At 38.6% G+C, this 9,427-nt stretch overlaps 1 long non-coding RNA gene across 1 annotated transcript; it reads left to right on the forward strand.

Annotated features, from left to right (window-relative positions):
- The first annotated feature begins 4,737 nt into the window (after positions 1-4,737).
- On the forward strand, positions 4,738-6,132 carry LOC104435443. The gene is made up of 4 exons (XR_005545143.1): positions 4,738-5,078; positions 5,165-5,213; positions 5,393-5,459; positions 5,554-6,132. It is a non-coding gene; the product is annotated as an uncharacterized LOC104435443 (long non-coding RNA).
- The last annotated feature ends 3,295 nt before the right edge of the window (positions 6,133-9,427 follow it).

Genomic DNA, 9,427 nt, shown 5'->3' on the forward strand with positions numbered 1-9,427 from the left:
CTTCTTTCGTTTCTTTTGTCCCGTCCTTTCGCACTTACTTTTTCTTTATTTCACTTATGTAATTACATATATATATTGGTATGATAAGATGTATATTGACTTTTAACCAATGGAACTATACAAAAAAGGCCTCAATAGTAAAAGAGAACGAGGGGAAACCAAAACAGCGGCAACCCTCAAGCAAGCTCTAAGGAAGACCTGACATCTAGGAAGAGAAAATAGAGGGATCAAGTCTCCAACTTCTTTGTATTCTCCTGTTTCTTGGAGAGTCCGCAACATGGTTGAAAGTGAGAGCCTTATCCTTGACGACTTTGGTGAGATGTTGCTTCAATGCCGGAACGAACAAGGCTTGTCCACGGAACAATATATTGTTCCTAGTCTTCCAAATTATATGATAAAGAGTGCCAAAGGAGAACCAAGCAATAGCTTGATAGAATTCGTTGCCTGAAAGGAATTTCATGGCCCATTGTAAATTTTCCACCCACGACCTATTTTGCCACGGGAGGTTGCATCTTGAAGCCCAAAAAGAAGCAAGGCCAGTAGAAACACGGCACCCAAAAAATAAATGATCTCTAGAGTCCGCTGAAGAGTTGCAAAATGCGCAAGACACATTGGCAATTCTACCATAGGAAATTAGAAGAACTTGAGTAGGTAGCCGGTTCCTTGAGATGAGCTATAGATGGAATTGGTACTGGGGTATGAGCATTCTATTCCATACAAATGAGAACCATGGAACCAAATTGCTCTTCCGACGAATGGCTTCACATGCTGAAGAAATATAAAAAGTACCTGAAGAGAGCTGCAGCCAAGTTGGCCTATCAGGATCTAAGTAAGAACGGGGACCGGTTGCATCCAAGATTGGAAGACAGCTTTGGTTGCTTGGTCTGAAGCAGAAAATAAGTCTACAACCTTAGCCTATCTGAAAAGCCCCAACTAGTAAATAAAAGTGTCTGTGAAAAACAAGTTTAAAGTTCCATGAGGATCTAGTAAATAAAAGTGTCTGTGAAAAACAAGTTTAAAGTTCCATGAGGATCTAGTAAATAAAAGTGTCTGTGAAAAACAAGTTTAAAGTTCCACGAGGATGCCAAGGGTTGAACCAAAGAGAAATGGACTGGCCATCACCCACCCACCATTTAAAGTATTGTTGGAAGTCCCTCCTGAGATCTAGCAATTTTCTCCAAGCCCAAGAGCAAAACGTAGGCTTTGTGACTACCCAGAAATTCTTCTTTTTTTTAAATAGGTAGAGTGAATCCATTTACACCAAAGAGATTCCTTATCCGTAAAGAGGATCCATATATGTTTTAACATCGCCGCCGTGTTACAGTCGCGAAGATTACGATTGCCAAGTCCTTCCTCTTCTTTTGGGAGACATACTTCTTCCCATGCCACTTTTGCACCCCCTGACCCAAGGCTTGGGTCCTTCCAGAGAAATTGTCGAAGAATTTGTTCAATACGGTCTAGCACCACTCTAGGTAACATGAAGATGTTGGCCCAATAAACTTGTATTGAGTGAAGGACTAACCTAATTAGTTGAAGCCGGCCTGCAAAAGAGAGAAAACGTTGTGCCTAGGATTGCACCCTTGATGTTATGAGGTTGACCAAGGCATTACATTGGACTTGCTAAGCTGCGATGATATGATGGGGACTCCAAGGTAGCAGACCGGTAGGACACCTTCCCTGAAACCGAGAGCCTGGAGAATTAGGGAACAAGAATGGTGTGTACCTCCCACAAGGAAGAATTCGCTTTTGCTCAAATTTGGTCTTAAGCCACTCCAAGAGAAGAAAGTGAGAAGCCTGTCCTTAAGGAGAGATACAGAGGCCATATCCGCTTCACTAAAGAGGAATACATCATCTACAAAGAATAAGTGGGAAAGGCATGTAGGCTTGCACCTCCAATAATATTTGAACACCGGCTATCTAGATTGACGAAAGAGAATTCCGAAAAATACCTCCATCGCCAAAGTGAACAAGTAAGGCGATATAGGGTCTCCTTGGCAAATCCAGGAGAATACATATTTTCTTGTTTATTTTGTTAACATATCATTTCGTGCATATTTTAAATTTCTCTCACTTTTCTTTCCTATCAACCGATTTATAATTCTTTCCGCATATTTTACATTCCTTTTATAATTTTGACGTCTTGTTGGTATTAATCCTTTCAAAGTTTATATCCAAATACAGTTAATACCCCATATTACGCCATATCTAAATATTACAACAAAAGGCGGATATACTTTATAATCATATGTGATGAAAAAATTGAAAATTCGGTATAAGCTAGTATATTCTAAACTAAACATATAATAGGATAGTATGTGTATCATTTCTCTAAGTTTTTTTAAGCCTAAAATCCTAATTTAGTCGGTCTTTAATTAGAAAAGAAAGAAAGTTGACTTTGGACATCGTCTTCTTTGCATCGCTTTACCTTAGTTATTATAACCATATGTTTTAACGACGTTCGTTTGCACGATCTACCTAACCTAAGAGCTTGGGTTCACGCAACGCGTATGTGCCCGATGCATCCGATAAGAGCCGACATTACTATTCACAAGTAAACAATGGCCATCTTTTGTGGACCGAAGACTATGATGAACCCACGTGGGGGGTCCAAAACAAAACACAACTTTTGTTAATGGACCCAAAAGCAAAGGCTAAACGTGGGCTTCTAACACAAAGCGGAAAAGAGAACTGTGGGACAGTCCTACGAATGCCGACGTCAGGGTGAGGACGCATCGGGATAATCCTTGCATGGACTCCGTTCCATGGACCCAAACACATCCTCGGCGTTTATAACGTGAGACCCTCGCGTACAGCTTACATGATCAATGGCGACGATAGATGCCGGCCTATATGGACCCGGGTTCTGGCAAGTATTTGCAGCAGGACAGGGGAAGCTCTTTACCTGTTGTTGTGCGAAGCCTTTATGTCTGTGCCTTGCATCTCACTCGACATCCACTTACTCTTTCGTCCCACAAATCACTTGGAATCCTACTCTTTTGGGGACCTCTTGGCTCCGTGCGATGGTCCCATCCCTACAAGACTAGGATGATTACCTAGGTACATGCACTTTTCACAGGGAGGGAGAACTTCTATTGTCGACAGAAGAAAGAAAGAGACAGAAGTTTCTTTATGTCCCCTTTGCTTGCATAATTATGTTTTGCGCGTAGTATAATTTTTCTCTTTCTACATAAAAGATACCATCATGTGTCTATCCATGGATTTTAATTCCACAGATGTTGGCGAAATGAGGGAGAAAAGTAGACGTGGAAATTATCATTTAATGCGTTGTCTTATATAGTAACAGAGTTTACTCCTCTCCTTATGGCATTAGGTTTGAAATCAAACATTGTTATGAGACTTCAGGAGTAAGATTCCAAATGTTCCAGGATGATATGAGGGGTGCACCTTTAGGATCACTAAGGAGGTGGGGTTATCAAGATGCTTGAAAACTGTCTCCAACATCATCCGGCCACTATGAAAAACAAAAAGATTAAAGGAGGAATTTGCTGTTTTAGTTTTTGATCAATGAATCCTGTAGAATGTCCAAACAAAAGCAAAATAGAAACACATAATCTTTTGCATAGGTAGCGTAAATAAGCAAATATTAATTTGTATTTCCTTCCTTGAGCTTATTTTATTTGCTATTCACTAAGTTGAGAATCAACATGTAGGTTGCAATTTGTGCTGTGTTGTACTAATCATGTTATACCGAAACATGGATCTAACACAAACATAGCTAATCCGAACTCAACACCTTTGTTAAATTTGATTATTTTGGCATAGACAAGACATGACAGATAAATGAGTTACACAATATAACACGACTAATATGATATCCAAATGCGTCACTAGGTCTAGTGTCACACAACATACAAAAGATGTTTTAAACTGCAATATGTGGCAACAAGTTTAACATGTTTCAACATGTCTTAGACAATATGAATACACGTTGCATTACAATATATCATTGAGTGAGTGCTTTTTAATATCTATTTTTTTAATATCATATGATTTTTAAGGCCCTAATTATGTTTTTGTTTTAAACTTTAACTATAAAAGAAAAAAAGCATTTGAGTTTGAGTACTAAACGTTCTAGAACATGTATAATTGTGTCACGTTAAAAAGATGACATGCTAACATATTAACTTAGACATGTTAATTTGAACCTATATGGATTAATGCATTTTTGAAGAGCTACTTATACCAAAACCAAATCTATTTTATAGATTGCTATTAATTGCAAATCAAATGTAACTAATCATGATAACCCATAAAAGAAAGATAAAACTATATAATTGCGTATCATGACATGTTGAGAATTAGGGATGAGTTCCCTTTTTCTAGGAACCAGTTAGGGCTCCAAAAAAGGCCCCAAATCAGAAATTCACGTTCACATGACACTTTCAAAATGCTCTCTTCTCTCGTTCTCTACCTCTGCTCAATGCCACCGCCGACCTATGCTCGGCCCCACCGCTGCTCGCCCTCGACGCCACCGCTGACCTCTACTCGGCGAGCCACCGCCGCTCGCCCTCGACGCCACTGCTGACCTCTGCTCGACGCCACCGCCGCTCACCCAGTCGCTACCAACGTCGCTTGCCCAACCTCCCCCGATGCCGCTCGACCAGCTACCCCTGACGCTGCTCATAACTTGCCTTTTGTGCTAGTAATCTCTGCTGCCCCCTATCTTTGTTGTTATTGTTCATTTTCTTGGTTTCCCCTTGTTTGCCACAGCTGGCGACTTGATATTCTTAAACAAATGTGGTTTATATGTAAGATTTAGGGGGGAAAATTCATGTTTGCAAGAATACTACGTTTGTTCAGCTCTATTTCAAAGTGTTTTTGTTTTTACAAGCATGTCTTGAGTTTTCATTTTGGTTCTTCGTTCTTCTATGCAGTATATTTACTTTCTTTTTAGAATATTATGGTGATTCCAGCATTTTGTTTCCATGTTCCACATGGTGGTAACGAGTTGTTTACATCCTCTTTTTGTAGGTTAACGCCATTGATCATTTGCTTACATGCACTCCTCACTCTGAAGAATTCTTATGGGTTTTGTGGGAACTTTGTGCGCTTTCTAGGTGGATTTGGCTTTACCTTTTTGGTGCTCTGTAGATTGCTTTTAGAACATTAGCAGCATTGACAAAGGCTTGTTTCTTGATGGCAGATCTAACTGTGGACATCAGGCTTTGTTGGTTCTTGGATTTTTTCCAGAGGTATGTCTCACTATGCTTAAAGCATAACTGTTTTACTCAGGGATAAATGAAATGTACTTTTGCTAGATGACTAAGGGCAATATTGTATGCAAGTTGCTAGAGTTGGACTTTCAATCTGGCATATAGCATTTATGCTGTTTTGACTTGTTTGGCCAGTGACCTATCATTCTTTTTCATAGGTTATTGCAGCATTGATTGAAGCATTGCGCTCAGTCAAGGAGTTGGAGTCCGCTGCAAAGAGTGGCGGTAGTGATCTGCGATTATTAAGCTTGGATATTTTAGCAAAGAGTAGTGGTTGTCTGTGAATTAGGAACTAACTCAGATTGTTTCGTCTTTCCAGGAGCTTCACCCCTGGATGTTGCGATTTTTCATTCAGCAGTAGAGATTTTTGAAATCATTGTTACTGATTCCACAGCATCTTCTCTAGGCTCCTGGATTGCACATGCAGTCGAACTTCATGGAGCTTTACATTCCTCATCCCCAGGGTCAAATAGAAAAGATGCTCCCACACGACTTTTGGAGTGGATAGATGCTGGTGTAGTTTATCACAAAAATGGGCCTGTTGGTCTTCTACGGTATGCCGCTGTGTTAGCTTCTGGCGGAGATGCTCACTTAACTTCGACTAGTATTCTAGTGTCAGATCTCATGGATGTTGAACATGCTATTGGAGATCCTTCCGGTGGTTCTGATATAAATGTAATGGAGAATCTTGGGAAATAATCTCTGAGAAAACATTTGACGGAGTTGCACTTCGTGATTCTTCTGTAGCTCAGCTGACAACAGCATTTCGGATTTTAGCTTTCATATCCGAGAACTCTGTATGTGTTCTTTATCTTGAAATGTATATAATTTACAATAATTTTTTAGTGGCTTACTTTAGACTTGTTGGTGTAGACTGTAGCTGCAACACTATATGATGAAGGTGCTGTTACAGTTATCTACACTGTTTTAATTAACTGTAGATTTATGCTTGAGAGGTCCTCAAAAAGTTACAGTGAGTTTTTCCTTGTCTTAGTGGAATACCTTCTTCTGATGGTTCTTAAATTATCATTAATTAAATTGTGGTTTTTTAATTAATGAACTAATACACTATTATCTTCTCGGACATGATCTGGCTTCGTTGAGTTTTTGAATTTTTCAAGGTTTGGTTTTGATCTCCCTTCTTCAAGAGATTTGGTGTGGAGCTTTTGTATTGGGCTATAGATTGCGTTGGTTTTACTGGATGCTTAGTTTGTGGGACCTTAATATTTTCTTGATGTTTGCTTTCCTCTGCCTAATGACTATTATGCTCTTGGTCTTTATATCTTTGTTGCATTGACCTGCAGTCGAGACTCATGCTTTGTGCTGTCTGGAATGCTTAATGGATTAAGGGGTTTAGCATGTGAAAATTTCTTCTTTGTCATGTTAATTGTTGAGCTTATATGGACTTTGCTTGAACTTTTAAATGAGGGAGTTGTACTAATGTTATTGCAATAGATATCAATCTATCTTTCTTCTTGTAATTCTTAGGGCAAATTTGATATTTATATATGGATGCACAACTGGTGGGATCCTTTTTATACCTTTACAAGGCATCAGTCCTGAATTTTTCTGATTGCAACTCTTCTAAATATCTTCTAAATCTCATCAGAGAGAGGTTCAAATTCCAGTGCTTAGCTTGGATGTTTTTATAGCATATCTTCCCTTATCATAATTCTTGTAGACACGCAGTTTTCTGCTTCTTGGGGTAAAATTCAAATTTTATTAACTAATTGCTCAGCTCTTAAACCTTTTTTCCTATTATGTCTTCATAATGCTTATGTCTACAGTGTGGAGTTTGTTGCATAGCCTTTTATGCTTTTCTTCATGGTGCAAGACTTAAATGTGCTACATTAGTTGTTTTGAGAGATCTGCCACTAAAACCTCCTCCCCCAGAGTTTGGACTTCTATTTTTAGTATTTTCTTCTTGCACTCTGTGTGAATGATTTGCTTTGGACAAATTACCTTGTTGATGATGGAACTGAATGCAACTCCACATCGGATTTGCTTTTGGAACGGAATCGGAAGGAGAGCCTAATTGATCTTTTGATTCCTACCCTTACTGATCAACCTTTTGAAGAAACTACATGTTGGTCAAATCTGAATTACTAGTGCATTTGCTGGATATCATTTCTGTAAAATCATTCGGCTCCCAAGGAACTATTTTTGGCAATCTATGGACATAGAAGCTTTGGTTTGTCTCTTTCCTTCTTCGTTATAATTCAAATTTAAAAATGAAAAAAGAAAAAGAAAAAGAACTTGTTGGAACTTGGAACCGATCTTGGAACCTGTGACAGGATAGATTCCAGGTTCTTAATTCTGATGGATAGGTTCTAGATTTCAAAAAATGAGGAATCTGTACCCGAGAGTAGGTTCCAGGTTCCAGACAAAACCTGTCAGGAATCAGGAACCGCTCACGCCTATTGAGAATAGCTGCATTTACCAACATGGAGTGTCTGGTCTAGTAAAAGAAATCAAGTTTGAATTCCAACCAAGTTTTATTATGAAATTGTGTACCTTGCTATAGTCAAGAATCGCCATCTTTCTAGTTTCTCGCATGATCCGAGTTCACAAACCCAGTTCACAACAAAAGAAGTGGGAAAATCCACTTCATAGCATCACAATGCATACCTGGATCGAATCGTATACATTTTTGGAACTACATGTGAGAGATCAAGTATAGTATCATCCATGATATAACTCAACCATCCAACAGTATTAGCATGTGAAGCATAGGATAAATGTTGCACCTACATCCAAGTACACAATGACAATTTAGACAATTTATAAGACGTAGCAGGTAGGGTACTTATAGAATTTCTCAATTGCATGTTGAAGTGTCTCGACATTTGTCTGACGTAACTATTTTGAGTCACTCTCAATAATCCAATAGTCTCTCTCTACATCTCCATACCCAGAGCTATCTCTATTGCACTCAAATCATCTATTTCAATATATGCATTCAACTGTCACTTTATCTCATCTACTTCCCCTAACCATCTGAAGTTTCATCAATCTTGACCTCAAAATAGCCATTAGCTACTATGGAATCTAGCGACCTTATAGACACTGTCATATCTATTACAATAATATCTAGGCTTTTCCTGAAGCCCTGCTTGTTTCCAAACACTATCTAGATCTTTCCCCACAATTGATCTCTCACTCTTCTTTTGAAATAGAGCAAATATGTCAAAGGTAACATCTCTCTCAACATAAAATCGGGTGAATCTTCCTTAGTACACCATGTGCTTTAAGTGGGGAAAACTAAATACTCTCAATCTATTGTAATTGACAAACTTACTTGACCAAGTTTCCTCAAGAGTTTTCAATAATTTGCTAGTGATGGTGATATGTTCACTAACCAACAATCGATATTCATTACTTCAGCTTGGAAATATCCATCTAATCCAATATTGGAGAGTAAAGAACAAACTCTCTCCAACGTAATTATGCTAATTAGTCTATAATTCCATTCACTTTTGTTATGTTGGCAATAGTGCGGTGTTTCATTATGTCTTCTTCTATTCAAAATCGACTAGGCTCCTTAAAAAAACAATTCCAATCCTTTATCAGTTTTGAGGCACATGATCTATCTTCCTATATGCTTTTTCATCATCTCCTTCCAAGACTTAAACCAACCAAGCACCTCGCTCTTATGCTTAAGAGGACAAACCTAGACTTCCCTTAAAACGTCATGAACAGAGGACAACACATACCTAGCACCTCCCTTAAATGAAAATTGAGAAGGTGCCCATAAATTTGAGTGTGCCTAGCCTACAATCTTTGAGGTTTAGTGAACTACTATACTTAACTTCATTCTTTGCTAATTACTCGTATCATAGTGATCACCAAGGTTTAACTTCTCAATTCGATGACCTCCTGGTAGACCCCTTTTGACTCAAAGCAATCATCTCCCTCTCATGCATGTGTCCAAGTTTCATATGCCACAATTGTGTAGAGTCCAAACAACAAGTATTTGAGAATATAGAACATGAGTCTATCTATCTTTCCTTGGAGGATACCCTATTGTCGATCATCACCCACTTCATAGTTAGCACACCTTGAGAGACTTTCATAACACCACCTTCAATGGACACCTCGTATCTGAACTTATAAAGAGTGCTCAATGAGATAAGATTCTCTTCACTCTAGTACATGCCTTATATTTGTCAACTTTTGTACTTCATTATGCATCT

Source organism: Eucalyptus grandis, chromosome 1 (assembly GCF_016545825.1).
Source record: "Eucalyptus grandis isolate ANBG69807.140 chromosome 1, ASM1654582v1, whole genome shotgun sequence".
Classification (NCBI taxonomy): domain Eukaryota; kingdom Viridiplantae; phylum Streptophyta; class Magnoliopsida; order Myrtales; family Myrtaceae; genus Eucalyptus; species Eucalyptus grandis.